At 45.9% G+C, this 17,189-nt stretch overlaps 1 protein-coding gene across 1 annotated transcript in view; it reads left to right on the forward strand.

The window, feature by feature from the left end:
• MAPKAPK2 (MAPK activated protein kinase 2) overlaps positions 1-17,189 on the forward strand; it is a 73,820-nt gene that overhangs the window by 10,728 nt on the left and 45,903 nt on the right. The gene's annotated exons all lie outside the window — the stretch shown is intronic.

Consider the following 17,189-nt stretch of genomic DNA (forward strand, 5'->3'; position numbering starts at 1 on the left):
AGAGAGAGAGAGAGAATGGGGGAGAGGCAGAGAGAGAGGGACAGAGACAGAATCCCAAGCAAGCTCTGTGCTGTCAGCTTGCTGATGTAGAGCTCAAACTCATGAACCTGAGGCAAAATCAAGAGTCGGAAGCTTAACCAACTGAGCCACCCAGGAGCCCCTTGTTTATTTATGTTTATTGATTTTTATCTTGAGAGAGAGAAAGAGAGAGAATGGGGTAGGGATAGGGAGAGAGGGAGAGAGGAACAATCTTAGGCAGTCTCCACACCCAGCTCAGAGCCTGATGTAGGGCTCAATCTCACAACCTGACCCAACATCAAGAATCAGACACTTAACTGACTGAGCCACCCAGGCACTCCAGCACCCAGGTTTTTAATAGTAACCAGGTCCTATCATTCATTCTCAAAAATGTTTCTTTCATCCACCCTTTCATCCTGATTACTTGATACCTTTATTCCAGATACTAAGATGAAGCCACAGAGTAAGTAATTTATGGAAATCAAGGGATCTGGCTAAAATCTGTGGGCTGTATGACTCTGTCTATTCTGTTAAGTAGTCGGAAAACTTAAAACCCCAAAGAAAGTAATACGCTTCAATTCTAAATCAATACTCATTGGTCATTGTGTTTACTCAAGGATTCTGGGAACAACGTGGACTTATAAAATCTGCAAATCTGATAATAGAGATTTCAAAACAGTATTTTAGAATAGTCTCTTCACTGATTTTTGTCATTATGTGTCCATTCTTCAGCTGAATTTACACAAAACTCGCTGGTTAAACATCTAAAATCAGCGCTTTTGACTTTGGGCCTAAGGCAGTACTAGGGAGTTGAGTCCATTTCTCTAGGCTCTGGAGATCTGTTGAAAGATTTTTGAAACTCTAGAATAATGTAATCATATTTATATTTATATTTTTTACTTTTTTTTGTAATGTGAATTTATTTTTGAGAGAGAGAGAGTTAGCATGAGTGGGGGAGGGCAGAGAGAGAGGGAGACAGAGGATTCAAGGCTGGCTCTGCACTGACAGCAGACAGCCCCATGGGGAGCTCACCAATCATGAGATCATGACCTCAGCTGAAATCAGATGCTCAACCGACTGAGCCACCCAGGCACCCCAGATGTATATTTCTAAAAAAATTATTGGGGAAATGTTGGGAGAATGGACTGGAAAGAGAAAAACGAAAATCAGTTAGGAAGCCGGTGCCATCATCCATATAAAAGATGGTGAATGCCTGAAGCAGGGAAGTGGCACAGTGGCAGAGAGGAAGAATACGGGTAGAAAGGAGGGGGACAAGCAGGAAATGGTCATTGAGTGTTAGGGATGAGAGGAGTGAGGACTATCAGATTCAGCCTTTGGCAACCCAACAGATTGTAATCCCTTCTCTGAGCAGCAGAATGAAGCAGTGTGTATGCAGGTATGTGTGCACGTGTGTGTAGATAATGAAATCAGTTTTGTAGATGATGATTTAAGGTATCTGGGGATGCCTAGTAATGGAAGCCCACTATGGGTATGGATTCAAAGAAATATTTGAGCTGGATTTGTAGATTTGGAGGTCCTGAGTACAGAGTTAGCTAGTAGTTGAAACCTGAAAAGTAGTAGGGAATGATTGGAAAATAGTCAAAGAAGGAGCCGGAGAGAGCACAGACACTTAAGGCACAGGTAGGAGAGAAGAGCCATTGAAGGCAACTGAGAAGTGGGCAGGGAGATGGAAGTAGAATTCAATGTGATGTCCTGAGAATCAAGGTAGAGGGAGGCTGAGGAAGAAGGGATGGCTCAACGTGTTCAAACCCAGCAAAGAGATCACACTGAGGAAGTGAACTCTGGTGAGAAGGAGATGGAAGGTGGCGGAGACAACAGCCTGACTTCAGTAGGCTTGAGGAGACATGAGACGAAGTGGACACAGGCAACGCAGCTGCTCGGCTCCTGAAATGAGCCTGCTGGGAAAAGGAAGGGGAGAAATGGGGCAAGTGTAGGCAGAGGCAGGACTGAGGGTGGGGGGCACTCCCACATGGTACAGGATTGGGGGAGGGGTCCGCAGAGTGGGAGTGGGGCAATTACTGTCAGTTGCACATGCAGAAACCATCCCTCTCTTCCTGGGTGGTAGGCTCCTCCCTCCCCTGGGAATTCCGTTCCTTTTGTCCAGTGATTGTTTGAAGGTGGACACATGACCTATTTCTGGCCAATAAAGTATAATGGGAAATCTGCTGAGGTTCTCTGGGAAAGAAGTTTTCCCTTGATAAATAACAACAGTCACAGGAGGGGGAAAAAACACCTTTAAAATTTATTTGTATGCTTTGTTTTACCCCTGCCTCCTTTGTTGCTCTGCTGAAGCCGGTCACTGGGGATGTGAAGCTTTGAGCTGCTGCAGCGTCCTTGCAAGAATGAAAGAGTGAGCTGAGCTGGTGAGGGAGGGGCAGTCAGCAAAGCAGGAGGAGGTAACACCTGGATCCTTGGCGTTACCTGCTGGGCTCCTGAACAACCTGAGATCACTTCCCTTCTGTCTTATTAAGAAACACTCAGCTTCAGGGGCGCCTGTGTGGCTCAGTCGGTTAAGCGTCCAACTCTTGATTGGTCATGATCTCAGTTTCTTGAGTTCAACTCTCATGTCAGCTCTGGGCAGAGCCTGCTTGGGATTCTTTCTCTTTCTTTGTCTCTGCCCCTCCCTTGCTTGTGCTCCCTCTCTGTCTCCCTCAAAATAAATTTTAAAACTTTAAAAAATTATTTAAAAAATAAAAAAGAAACTATTCGCTTCGTTACGGATTAAGCCATTGCTGGTTACCTTCCCGGCTGAATGCATCCCCACTGACCCAGGGATGTTGCCATATTCTAGACCCAAGGTAATTTACATTGGTGTTAAAATGAGATCAGGGTACCAGTAAGATGTTTTAAAATAGTGAGGCAGGGGGCACCTGGATGATTCAGTCGGGTAAGCATTCGACTCTTGATTTCCGCTCGGGTCATGATCTCACCATTGGTGAGATTGAGCCCCAAGCCAGGCTTTGCACTAACAGCACAGAGCCTGCTTAGGATTCTCTCTTTCCCTCTCCCTCTCTCTCTCTCTGCCCCTCCCCCTCTCGCATGTGCATGCTTTGTCTCTCTCTTTCAAAATAAATAAATAAATATGATTTTAAAATGGTGAGGCAAAGCATCTTTGATTAGTGCTTCTTCCCTAAAGTAGCAGTCAAAGCCACCACTCTTAAAAAAAAATTTTTTTAATGTTTATTTTATTTCTGAGAGAAAGAGCACAAGCAGAGGACCAGCAGAGAGAGGGAGAAAGAATCCAAAGCAGGTTCCAGGCTCTGAGCTGTCAGCACCGAGCCTGACGTGGGACTCAAACCCATGGACCGTGAAATCATGACCTGAGCTGAAGTTGGACATTTAACTGACTGAGCCACCCAGGCGCCCCAGCCACTCTTCAAACAATCCTGAGCTGCAATTACTTTGTAATGGGTAATGAAATTAAGTCGGGTCTCTCTGTCTTTCTGGTTGAAACCAGGCCAAATAAGCTTCCATGTATAGTTTCAAAAAAAAACACAGATTAGGTCTCTCCATGGCTTCTCATCATTGTTACTGCTCCTTACTGATTCAACTGGGAGGCAGATATATGTATATATTTTAATGTTTTATTTATTTCTAGGAGAGAGAGAGAGAGAGACAGTGTGAGCAGGGGAGGGTCAGAGAGAGAGGGAGTCACAGACTGAAACAGGCTCCAGGCTCTGAGCTGGCAGTCAGCACAGAGCCCGACGCGGGGCTCGAACCCACGAACCGTGAGATCATGACCTAAGCGAAAGTCGGACGCTTAACTGACTAAGCCACCCAGGCGCCCCGGCAGATATATTTTTTTAATGTTTATTTTTCTTTACAGAGAGAGAGAGAGAGAGAGAGCGAGCAAGTGCAAGCAGGGAGAGGGGCAGAGAGAGAAGGAGAGAGAATCCCAAGAAAACTCCAGGCTGTCAGCGCAGAGCCCGATGTGGGGCTTGATCCCATGAAACGTGAGATGGTGACCTGAACAGAAATCAAGAGTCAGACACTTAACCAACTGAGCCACCCAGGTGTCCTGGGATGCAGGTCTTTCTAACAGTTCCAATTGGTCCAATCACATTTTGATTGTAATAGAAGACAGGGCTTTGCTTTTCTCTGGAATTTAGGCAAAAGAGCAGTGCTCTCTTGACTTAGGGTTCGAGTGGCAGAGCCGTATTCCAGTCCATCCAGAGATGTGCAAACAAACGAGGCAGGGGATAAACACCCAGAAGGCAGAACGCTCTTCTCAAGGCTCCTGAAGAAGGTATAGGTGTCCGGGAATGGAGTACCTACCCTGGAGAAATGTATAGCAAAGGAGACCTAAAGTGTAAACCTAAGTGTAAAGACCTAAGTGTAATAAGCACAGGGTTGGAAACAAGGGGGGTTGAAGGAAAGGGATCTAGTGAGCAGTTACTGGAATATTCTAGGTGAGCAAAAACTAGGCCAGTAGCCAGGGAGGTGGAAAAGAGGGCGGGATACAGGAGGCCTCGCTGAGATAGAATCAGCAAAAACTGCCAACCTGTTAGATGTGGGATGTGAGAGGAATGGATAAAAAGACAAATATCATACAGAATTGAGAGAGATCTTAAAAATCCTCTAGATCAAGAGTGAAAACCGAACCTTCATTTCGCTGTGGAATACCTTCTTCAACAAAGCCAGACGCAGACATTCAATGCACTTGGGGGTCCGGTGTGTTTTCTCCCTTTCCCTTTGCTTGGTCAGGAGTTGGGCACACACCGGGGCAGGATAACGGAACACAACCCCGGTGTTCCACACGAACCCATGTTCATCGAGTTCTGTGCAGGGCCAGCTCTATGGGCCCGTGACCTGTGCCTAGAGGACTCGCTGCTTGGTTTAACGTTCTGCTACCGCTCTTTGAAATTCTGAATAAGCTCTGAACAGGGAGCCCTGCATTTTCATAGTACACTGGGTGCTGCGAATTAGGAGCCTGAGCCTATGGTTGTTGGTGCTGAAAAGAGAAACAGAGGTTAGAGATCCTTCTACATGCTCTGAGATGCCGAGACCACCAAGGTGGCCGTGAGGATGAAGAATAACGTCCTAAGCCGTAGCCCCTTCCACAGCATTGCTGTGCGTATTAAAATGAGCAAATACACATGAAGTGTTGGGAACAGCGTCTGGTGATCGCTATGCAAATGTTTGATAGTATTATTAGTCCCTCTCTGCACTGACTCGACAGCTGACAGCTTGAGGTTATTCATTCACAAGGTCACAGTTAAATTTCATTTTCAGTTTTAGGGCCACCTGGGTGGCTCAGTCAGTTGAGTGTCGAACTTCGGCTCAGGTCATGATCTCTCATTTGTGGGCTGGAGCCCCACATCGGTGGCTTCATGAAGACAGCTCGGAGCCATCTTCGAATTCTCTCTCTCTTTCCCTTCCCTACTCTCACTCTCCCTCTCTCTCTCTCTCTCTCTCAAAAATAAACATTAAAAACATTTTTTTAAATTTCATTTTCAGTTTTAGCCTGTCACTCACCATCCAGCCCCAGGCTGATGATTGTCCTTTGAGGGGAGGGGGAATCCAACAACAATAAATATCATAATAAATAAATGTGTGACATCGCATCTTGTCACCTTCCTGTGTTTCTGTGTGGTGTGTGTGTGTCTTTGTTGGTGTCTGAGAAAGCCATGATTTTTTTTTAAATGTTTTATTTATTTCTAGGAGAGAGAGAGAGAGACAGTGTGAGCAGGGGAGAGTCAGAGAGAGAGGGAGGCACAGACCGAAACAGGCTCCAGGCTCTGAGCTGGCAGTCAGCACAGAGCCTGACGCGGGGCTCGACCCACGAACTGCGAGATCATGACCTAAGCGAAAGTCGGACGCTCAACCGACTAAGCCACCCAGGCGCCCTGAGAAAGCCATGATTTTAAAAATTCAATTAATTAAGAGTTCTCTCAGTTTTCCCCCCTTTTCCTGCCCTTTTTGTTCATATTAAAGCAACACTTTTTTAAAGTTTATTTATTTTGAGAAAGAGGGGGAGAGAGAGCATAAACGGGGGAGGAGCAGAGCGAGAGAATCCCAAGTAGGCTCTGTGCTGTCAGCACGGAGCCCAACGCAGGGCTCAACACAGGACTCAAACTCACTAACCAAACTGTGACATCATGACCTGAGATGGACACTTAACTGCTTAACCGACTGAACCACCCAGGTGCCCCTAAAAACGACTCTTGAGTTCCTTGCTTTCTCCCTCCCTGGATCTCAAGGAAGATTATGTCACTGTTGTTATCAAGATAACAGCTCCTTCCCGCACTTCTCTCCACTCCCATCTGAGCCTGAGAGCCTATAAAGTGTACAAACTTTGTCCTCTGGAGTGCAGCTCTTGACTGGTGGTAAAAAACTAAAACACTGGCCTGACACCTCGATTCCATGAGCGCTTTTCCGATCTAAGTCTGAAAGCTGTTCCTTCTACCCCTCCTAATCTTAGAAGTTCCCAAAGTGTTCTCCGTAAGAGGGAACTCTCTCTTATTGTCCTAGGGTTTCAAGTCTGCAGGGACTACACGTTTTTCCCTTAGCTGAAATAGTTGTGGTTCTTCCTAAAAACTTTGCAAGTTTCCTGTAGACTTGGAAATTCCCTTCTTGATTACAGCTCTTAATGGATGCAGAAGCGGCCTGGCCTGGTCCTGTCTTTCCTACTGATATGCTCGCTGTGTGATGCTAGGAGGTCAGCCTAAACTCTCTGGGCCTCGATTCACAAGGATTTCCTTAACTGGGGCAGATTGGAGAATAGAAAGGTTTTGGGAGGATTTATTTTTGGAGGACCTCGGAAGAAGAGATTTATAAATGTCTCTATGGTAAGAATAGCCATTTGGGGAGCTAACAACCCATTTATATTCCTCCTCTTGAAAAAAAAAAGAGTTTAATAATTTCCACTGCTAATTACTATTCCCCACCCTCACCTCCATGCCTGCCTCCACTCCCAGCTGTTGATTGATGGAGTAGATAAGCTGTAGTCTCCTTCTGCCAGCTATGCACACACTTCTGACAGGCCCTAAATAAATAGGAGGCAGAGGCAAGTCTGCAGAATTATTATTATCATTATGATGATTATTATGCTTTCAGCATGAGAAACAGGAAGTGAAACTGACTAAGGCATCCAATGATAAATGCCTAGCCCCATCTCCTCTGCCAGACCTAAAGGCAAAGAAGAAGCCAGCCAAAGAAAACTGTGGGCCCCTCCACAGACTCTGTCAACCCCCAGCATGTGTGTGTGTGTGTGTGTGTGTGTGTGTGTGTATTACAAGGACTGTCTTTAAATAACTAGTTTCCAGGACTTGTGATCTTTTACCCTATTCTAATACCCATGCTTCCTTCTTCACGTAATACCCTCAGGGGCCTTTCTGACTACTTCCTTCCCCATTTCCTAGAGAGAACTTCCCATGGCTGTCAGAAGATGTTAAAAGGATAAGCCCAGTGAGTAATTGGTGCATCTGTACACACCTTGCCTGATGAGGTCAGGTCTGAGCCCTACACCTTTCTCTGTAGCCTGATTTGTCCCCACAGCAGACACATTTCCTGGGCCAGAGGCCTTTCTTCCCTCACCCTTCGGGGCAGCTCTGTTTTCTCTTCTGACCTGGCCACCTGACACTCCATCTGCTTGGCTGATTACTCACATCCTTTGTCTTTTTCAGTAACCGATTATGGACAAATGATAGCCAGAAAACAGGGCATCAGGGCCAATGTAATTATCCCAGGTTGACATTTCCATTTGCAGCACCGTGGCCTCTGGAAACTCTGAAGAATAGTGAACATGACCTGATTTTCATACTACCTTGTTAGCTCAACTTCCCAGGGAGGAAAGAGCAGACAGCTGTGTGGGGAAGAAACGAACCAAGCTGGTGTTTCAGAAATACCTTCTCATTTGGGCAGTGTTCTGAACACTGCATAGCAAACAGATGAGGAAGATGCCTCAAGGGGAGGTAGCAAAGACAGAGAAAGAGTGGGCAGTGCTCTTGTGCTAGTCCTGGGGCCCATGTCTTTTTAACGGCTTTTGTACCAATATCTTGAGCCAGATTAATAGAGTGTTGGAATTTTGGTTTGGGAAAAACGTAACCATCTTAGTCTCCTTACGATTTAATAAGGGCCCAATGACGCCTAACCAGGCGGTGGGTTAGCAATGAGGTCATGGCAGGGTAACTGATAGAAGAAGAAAACTCCAGGATAGAGCTATATACCCCAAGCTGTGACAGTTGTCTGCCCCTGGATGGTCCCTTTCAAGCTGGCCTGGACACCGTGGTGCCTAGAAAGACAGTGTTGGGTCCTGGCTTCCTGTTCAAACCCCCATTCCAGTCATTCCTATAAGTCCCTAAAATTCACTGGGCCTCAGTGTCCTCATCTGGACCCCTGGAAGGATATTAGTAACACCAACCTTATAAAGCTGTTGTGGAAACTGATTGAATTAACACATGGAGAGCCTTAGAAACCCCATCAGGAAGGTACTAAACTCTCAATAAATGGGAGCCGTTATCATGATTTTGTCTCCGTGTGCCATTCTCCAGTCCATCCATCCAGCAAAAATGTAAGTGTCACATTCTGTGACAAGCATTGGGTGAGTCACTACGGATGGAAAGCTTGCAGAACATAAATCTCCTTGGGGGCTTCAATCCCTCTGCGGGTTTCTGTTACTTCTTAACACAAAATAGGTGGTTGCCACACTGACTCTGATTCTTCCTGGTTTCTTGACCCTGTTCCTTGTCTGTTTGCCTTCATTTGCTGCCTCTGCTCCCCTGCTCCTTCTCTTCCCAACTCTGTAGAAGATAGGTCCCAGATGTCTCGGCCAAGGAAGTCCCCCAGGGTCCCCACAGGCTCTTCTCTGACTTGTTCTGGTGAGGGAGCCCTGGGAGGGGCAGGGCCCCAGGGAGTGTGCTGGTCTTTCCATTCAGCGGCTCCCCCTTCCCAGGCCCTGGGCTCCTCCGCACACTCTCTGGAGAAGCTGGAGGAGGGCCACCAGGCTCTGTAATAACCACACTTCTTCATGGTAAACAAGAACCAGATTCCTGGGGAGTGACGCGGGTGGGAGCTCTGTGGCCGATCAAGGCAGCTGTGTGACTTGAGGGAACACCTCTGCTTGGCCCTGTCCTGTCTGGGGGAAGGTCCAGGGGAAGGCTGCCCACATGCCCCTCTTTACTACCCTCGCAGCCGTACTCTGAATTATGGGGGCCTTCACACCAAATGGCTCTACAGACTTGGCCCTGGCATCCTGACTCACTCTCCTAACCAGGCAGCATCTGCCCCGTGTCTCCTTTGTCCCGATTTGTCTCACTCTTTTCCCTACTCCTGTACCTAGCTCCTACCCTGGCTGCCACCCCCTCCCCCCTCCCCCTGCCTGAGGAATTGTACTTTTCCCTCACTGATGTCAGAAGACTCCCACGCTCCCGGGAGGATGGCTTGATCCCAGGAACCCAAGAATGAAGGTTGCAGTGGAGGCTGGGCCAGCCCCAGGGCTGCCTGGGCCTTCTGACTTTGGGTGGCTGGGCCAGGGCTTTCCTCTTAACAGCGGGACTTGGGAGTTTAGGATCCGATGTCTCAGGAATGGAGGCCAGACATGGTCCCTGCTAGCTCTAGTTCCTGGGTGGAAGGTTGGATTGGCTCAAATACCTCTAGAAAGGGCTCCATAAGAAACAGGGGGCAGAGAACTGGGAGGGGTCAGTTTATTATATGTCTTTTTGGGATTTTGCATTTTGTTCCATGTGAATGTATTAAAGGTTCCAAAATTTAAAAAAAAAAAAAAAAAAAAGGGGTTCTGGGGGTTGGAAAATCTTCTGTATGTTAAGTTATAGAGAAGCATCCCTTGACCCTCTCCTCACGGCAGAAGGGACTGTGAGACAGCCAGGTACACTGGGGAGACCCGATTTGGGTCTGACTTCAGGCTTAGAAGGAGCTGTCAGAGGTGGGTGGCTGCTCAGGTCTGAGATTTTCTGAGTGTCTGAATGACTTGCAAAGTTGCACTGAAAGGAGAGGCATTCTGAGTGCATTGGTCCAGGGGAGAAAGGATGGGCCTGCTGTGTACCCTCAATCCCTCCAGGTCTGGAAGGCCAGGACTCTTCCACCTAAAGGGCCGCAGGAGCCCCGCCTCACCCAGGGAGGACAGCCAGGGTAGGCCAGTTGTGCTGTCCTGTTACGTTGGTCCCTGGGGGGCCCACAGGGAGGGGGTGGGCCAGTGCCAGCACCTTGGGGACCCAGTGTCTTCTCTGGCATGTGCCAGAAGCCACCTCAGTTTTCCAGGTACTGTGTATTAGTCTTAGTACATTTGTTTCTTTAAAATCATTTCTCTCCTAGGGCCACCTGGGTGGTACAGAGAGTTAAGTTCTGACTTCGGCTCAGGTCATGATCTCATGGTTCATGGGTTCCAGCCCTATATCAGGCTCTGTGCTGACAGCTCAGAGCCTGGAGCCTCCTTCAGATTCTGTGTCTCCTCTCTCTGCCCCTCTCCCGCTTGTGCTCTGTCTCTCTCTGTCTCTCAAAAATAAATAATCATTAAAAATTTTTAAAAAACATTTCTCTCCTTTTTATTCTTAATCCTTACATTCATACAATGTGTTGAAATTTGCATAGCACTTTCGCATATATTACTGATGGCTCCCTATTGCCCCAAGTCCAAAGTCTTAGTAGAATTTTTAGTCTTTATACTTGCCTCCTACCTCACATCTTGACACTTTCCCATATACATCCTATATTCCAGCTCAGGCTGACCACCTGCTGCTTCTACAAGCCACACAATGTCACCTTTCTCTCCATTCCATCATTCAGTGCTACCTCTTTCTCCTCCTCTTCCTGGGGAACTCTTGCCAATCTTTAGATGCCTCAGTCAAATGTCACCTCCTCAGTGAGGACTTTCCGGATGAATCTGTCCTATTTATGAGCTCAGGAGTACCATGCATAAACCCCCTCAAGGGCATACCTGGTAAGGCGGCTATTACCAAAACCAAAACCAACAAAACCTACTCTAGAAAGTAACGAGTGTTAGTCAAACGGAGAGAAATAAGAACTCTTGGCACAGCTGGTGGGGATGTAGAAAGATGCAGCTGCTATGGAAACAGCACGGGAGGCAGTTCTTAAAAAGACTGAAGCAGAATCAGCCCATGATCTAGCAATTCTACTTCTGGGGACAGACCCCAAAGAATGGAAGGCAGAGGCTCCCACAGATATTTGTACATGCGTGCTCACAGCATCGTTATTCACAACAGCCGAGTGTGGAAGCAAACAGGTGTCCACTGAGAGAGGGATGGATAAACAAAAGGTGGTTTGTACATATAACAGTGCATACCTACATAGAGCCTTAAACAGAAGGACATTCTGACACACATGCTACAACATGGATGAATCTTGAAGACATTATGGTTGGGGAAATAAGCCAGTCACAAAAGAACAAATACTATATTTGTATATATCTGTGTGTGTGTGTGTGTGTGTGTGTGTGTGTGTATACGCATTCTTCTCCAGGCACCCAAAGCCTGTCAGGGCCTTAGGGCATCCTCATTTCCAGCACAGTGCTTGACCCTAATTGGTGCCCAGTCCGTCTTTATTGATGTGAGAAGGGGCACAAAGTTGATGACGGGGGTGGGGGGGCAATCAGCAGGCAGGTCTCACACTGGCCCACATTCTAACTCACCTCTTCTAGCACATCCAAGCTTCCCCTGCACCTGCCGCTCCACTGGAGGAGGGCTCTAGCTGTCTCTCCAGCACCGTGGGGAGACCCTGGCCATCCCTGTGAGCGACCGGGAGTGACAGGGACTTGCCTGCAATGTGTGCCACGTGGGTCACACAAAAGGAAAAACTTACTCTCATGGTATACTGAGGCGCCGGAAGTTCTGAGAGTGTGAAGTTTTCAGGGTCACACACCTACCTCCCTGTATGATGCTATAGTTGTGATTTCTGGAGGAAGGAGACAAATGAGGTGATCGCCATATGTCCTTTTCATCTCTACAGTGTTACAAATTTCATAACCTAAGAAGATAGGTGGGGGAAAAAATTAGCTCCTACCTCTGTCGTGAAATGAGCAAAACCAAAATAAAATATAGTATATATACCTCATATATTTAGGTCCTCCCTCAAACGTTATACATGCTAGGATCCCAAACTCATTAATGCCTCAATGACTTTACTCAATGCCTTTACCTCTCTTAGAGGGAGGATCTTTGGAATGAGAGGAAATTACAGGTTGCAGACAGTGTGTTTCCTTCTCTTGAGCCATGCACACAAGCTGGGATGGCTTCCTGGGAGAGGCCCACCAGGGGTCAGGGAGCTGGACCACTTACAAGAGCATTTAGGAACACAGACTTTGACGTATGTGAGGACAGCATGAGTTTGAAGTCTGGCTCTTCCCACTCCAGTGAGATGACTTCAGCCAGGCATTTAACCTTTCTGGGCATCCATAGTTTCTGTGATAACAAATGGCAGAAATACTACTACTGACAGCCTTGTTGAGAGGATGGAAGGAGATAATTGGCATGAGAATATCTACTGCTTATGTTTATAGAGGCCAATTACTATGTGTCAGTGACAGTTCATAGTGTTTCATGTATATTTAACTTAGGGAATTATCATCCCCTTTATTATAAAAAGTGAGTGCTGAGGTGTAGTTAATATAGCAAGTGGTAAGTGGTAGAGGTAGGATTTGAACTCAGAATTTGACTCCACCATGCTCTACTGCCTGAAAATTATGTTCTCATGTGAACTAATATTATCATACTCTTAGGAAACCACTAGACTTTCCATATACACACCTCTTCTCCCCTTTTTGTACCCTCCCACTTCCATTTATTTTACTTTGCTTGTTGTTTTTTTTAATGTTTACTTATTTATTTTTCAGAGAGAGAGAGAGAGAGAAAATCCCAAGCAGGCTCCATGCTGTCAGTATGGGGCCCGCCACAGGGCTCAATCCCAAGAACGGCAAGATCATGACTTGAGGCAAAATCAAGAGTCAGACACTCAACAGACTAAGCCACCCAGGCTCCTCCCCATACACTTTTCTTAAGTGAGGGAAGGAGTAAAAAACAATCCAGGGGACACAAGATTACCAGGCAAAGATGAAATGACTTCTTGGGTTGATACACTCTGGTTGTATCCCTGGATGTCCCCTTTTCTGGTCTCCCTTCCCTCCAGTTCACTCTCCAGGCTGAATGCTCATCTGAGTTACAATTGACATACTCAATATAGGCTAGTCTGGAGGGGCAAGGCTTTGAATACAGGGACAGGGACCACAGCCTTGGGCCGTTTTGAATGTGGTAGAATATTTACCTTTTCCCTCCATTTCCCATATTAAGCTGCAGATTTTATAATTAGACATCTTGTAGTCCTAATTAGCCCCATTTATAGTCCCTTTGGACCATGTTATGTCTGTTAATGTGCAGAGGCTAAGTTTCCATTCCCCTTTAGGTACTTCCTTCTTTCTCTTTCCATTCCTATTCTTTCACTCTGCTCTAGCTGCTCCCTGCTATGGCATTAAACTCTCAAAGGTTGAGGTACAGACAAGGGCATTGGGGGGTGGGGGAGCAGAGCATTTCTTCCCCTCTGAGAAGCTCTCAAGTAGGACAGCATTTGCTTTGGGTAGAATTTCTTGCTGTGGACCAGCCCTTAGCATTTTCAGAGATTTCAGAAACTTTTATAACTAATGGTTCTTATGTATCTGTCATCTGTACATTGAAGACTCTCATTTTATCAAAGAATTACTAGCCTATGACATGAAGATTCTTTATCTCTCCCTGGTCCCAAGTCATTTTCCTTCTCAAGGGTGAGTTTTCAGTGGACAGATCTTTTTCTGTGAATCACACTCCCTTCTTGCAATGTTCTGCTTTTTGCCATGCTAGCATTAGATACAAAGTCTACTTTATCTGTATGCCTATGCGTATCCAGCTGCCAATGATGATTCTATCTCATCAAAAGAATGCTATCTGAAAATTTCTAAGAAATCCACCTCTGTGATCCCTATTCTCTGTCATCCATTCATAATGTTACAGCATAGTAAAATAGGAGATGCTTCCTGATGGTGCGAAGGCAGGGTAGGGGAAGCTTGAAGAAAAGAGGTTTCCATGAAGTCATGATTTATTCCAAGATATGACCCAGCTATGCAAATTAACTTATACTGGAAGGTTGAAGGAAATTGAGATGTGGGAGATTTAAAGTTTATCTAAAATGGAAAGTATAGCCCATAGCTCTTTGGGCCATTCTTGCCCAGAAATGGCATAAACTATATTTCTGGCATCAAGAGGATTAGTGGGTATATGTCTGCTCAGGGTTTAGACTGGGGGCCATGATCATGGACTTGGGTTACAGAGACCTGGGTTGTGTCCTTTGCTAACTCTGTCACCCTAGAAAAATGATCAATTTCTCTAGGACTCAGTTTCCTTTCTTACAAAATAAATAAATGAGGATAACAATACATATCCCATAAGGCTATATAATAGGTAGGATAACTAATAGTTAAGATTTGGTTGGGAGTGATAGAAAACCTAGTACATGAGTTACTGTAACAAGAAGGACATGTATTACTCTTTTATATAAAAGTCTGTGTAAGTGGTTTGGGGCTGATATGATGGATGCATGCTCACCAGTACGTAAGCTGCTTTTATCCCTTTGTTCTGTCATCCTCAATCTATGGGCTCTACTTCATGATCCAAGACAACTCCTCAAGCTCCAGCATTACATTTTCAGTTCAGCCATCGGGGAAGAGAAAAGAGGAGAAAGAGAAAAACTACCTCTACCTTTCAACCCTTCTCATTTACAAGTCATTGGCTAGGACTTAATCTCATGAACACAACCAGCTGTAATAGAGGCTAGGAAATGTAATTTTTACTCCAGGCAGTCATGTGCTTAGCTAAATATTGGAAGGTCTTTACTATCAAAGAGGGGGAAATGGGTATCGGCTCAGATAACTAGAAATCTGCCACAGATATTTATGAGATTTAAATAAGATGATGCGCATAGAGGGCTGAGCACAGAGTAAGCACTCAGTCATCACTCACTACCATCACCATCACCATCATCATCCCCATGAGAATGTGGGGAATGCTTTGAAACCCATCACTAGCTGTTTCTTTGTTTTAACCTCACCTTGTTAATAATGTCACTCTTATCCACCTTCCTTTTAAGGAAGGTGGATAAGAGTGACAATTACTTTTTTCTTTTATGAAGGTCAGACCTTATGAAATACCTTATGAAATCAAATTATGGAAAGCAAGGGAAAACTAAGGAAAACAAGGGACTGGTGAACAGGGATTCTAAATAATGGTTCTTTGATTGTGGAAGCAGAGGTGGGATGGACTGGGGATGGAGGAACCACATAGTTATTTCATTGCCAAACCCCTCATTTTTATTTTGGGCAGGAGATTCACAGAAGACTCTCGCATAATCAAAAATAATGAATAACCAAATAAAAGCAGAGATACCTGGACCAATGATCTAATGATGAGGCTGTGTTGTGAATCAACGATTATAATTAATCTGACTCTATCTATGCACATGAGGTCTTTAAATTATACAGTATCACACGTTGCATACATGCACAGTATTGCATGTGTGTCTGTATGTCAATAATAGACAAACATAGTACTTTCTATCTGTATAGAGCTTTAACTTCTGAAGTGCTTCTACACATCCATAAAAACTGCTCAAGAAATTCATTACGCATGATTGAGAGCTATACAAATAGAACTTTGGACTTGTGCGTCCTTAGGGAAAATGGTTTATTTTATTCTTACAGTAGCTCTACGAGGCAGTCAGGACACATGTTTTATCACTATTTCATAGATGAGAAAGAAGGAACCAAGAGGGCAAGTGCTCTCAGTGAGGCTGTATGGCTAGTTGGTCGGCAAGGGAACTTAAGACTAGATCTCTTGCCTAGTGCTTCTTCCTTTAGTCCATTTCACTCCCAGTTATTATGCATCTGTTAGGCACTTCTGTGTTATATGCAAGGCACACCATGCTGATGTGTTTGTGTTCACGTGGGTGCATGTTTTCTGGGTACCATGTGCAGTTTATGTGATCTCTGTGCACATGCACACATATCCGCCCTTGTTGGCCTTGCGTGCCCCGAGGCCTAAGCGGCCCATGTCTGCCCAGGAGGAATCCCCAGCTGGGGTTTCAGTTGTCTTCTTATTCCTGGGTCACTGGGCTTCAGCAACTCTCCAGAGTCCCAGCTAGTTAGGAAGGCAGCTTTGACCTCAGGGACAGATCTCCAGGCAGTGGGCACAGAGCACGGGAACCAGCCAGCAGTGGGAGAAGAAGGAGGAGGAGGAGGAGAAGAAGAACTATTTCCTGATTATTTCTAGTTTATGAAGAGTTCTCATAAACACGATCTCATTAAATTCTCACGCAGCCCTGAAGTCCATGTTAATATTTTCCTCATTTGCTCAGACACAAAGAGAGGATAAATGGCTTGCTCAGGGTAATTCAACCCTTGGACAGACTGGAACTCAGCTCGCTGTCTCCAAATTCTTTTCTCTTTCTGCTGTGCCTTTCCATCTCTGCAAAGGCAAAAAGACCTTATCTTCCTTCTAGCGGTGTGGGGAGCAGGTGAACGCTCCATGCCAAACAGCAGAATGCCCCCAGTGTCACCCTCTGAAGACAGAAAAGGAACAACTCAGAGGGCGGAGCAGCCCCAGACCAGGGACCTTCACTCAGCAGCTGGAACTTTCCACCTCTCTCCATCCTCCCTGCTCAGTCCTTGAGCATCTCTGGTGTGTGCCTCGGGGAGGCGACAGCCATACTACCGAACTGGAAAGTGAAGGTGTTTTCCAATCTCTGTGGCCTTAGTCTCACTGTCTTTGACGAGTCAGGGGGTTGGGAGAACCCTCTAACCACAGGCAGGCTTGGCTACTGCAGCCCCAGGTGACTCCCTCTGCCTCCAGCTCCCAGACCCTGTCTGTGCCACTTCCGCCAGGCTGTTGGCTTGTACCTGCCTGTCTTCTTCACCCATCAAGGCCATCTACCAACTGCAAGGCTGAGTATGGCATCTCATATACAGTCCAGTTGTACACTAAATTAACCCTGCTTCAAAAGAGCCAATATTTATGTTAGAGGGACTGCTTCTTTCCTGGCCCCATGGAGTGAATCTTCCNGGGCTCTGGAGTATTGGGGGGGACATGTTAGGAGCCATGAGTGGCCATAGCTCAAACCCCATTTTTAATATTTTGTTTTTGTTTATTGATTTTTTGAGA

The sequence above is a fragment of the Crocuta crocuta genome, unplaced genomic scaffold, assembly GCF_008692635.1.
Source record: "Crocuta crocuta isolate KB4526 unplaced genomic scaffold, BGI_CrCroc_1.0 scaffold207, whole genome shotgun sequence".
Lineage (NCBI taxonomy): Eukaryota > Metazoa > Chordata > Mammalia > Carnivora > Hyaenidae > Crocuta > Crocuta crocuta.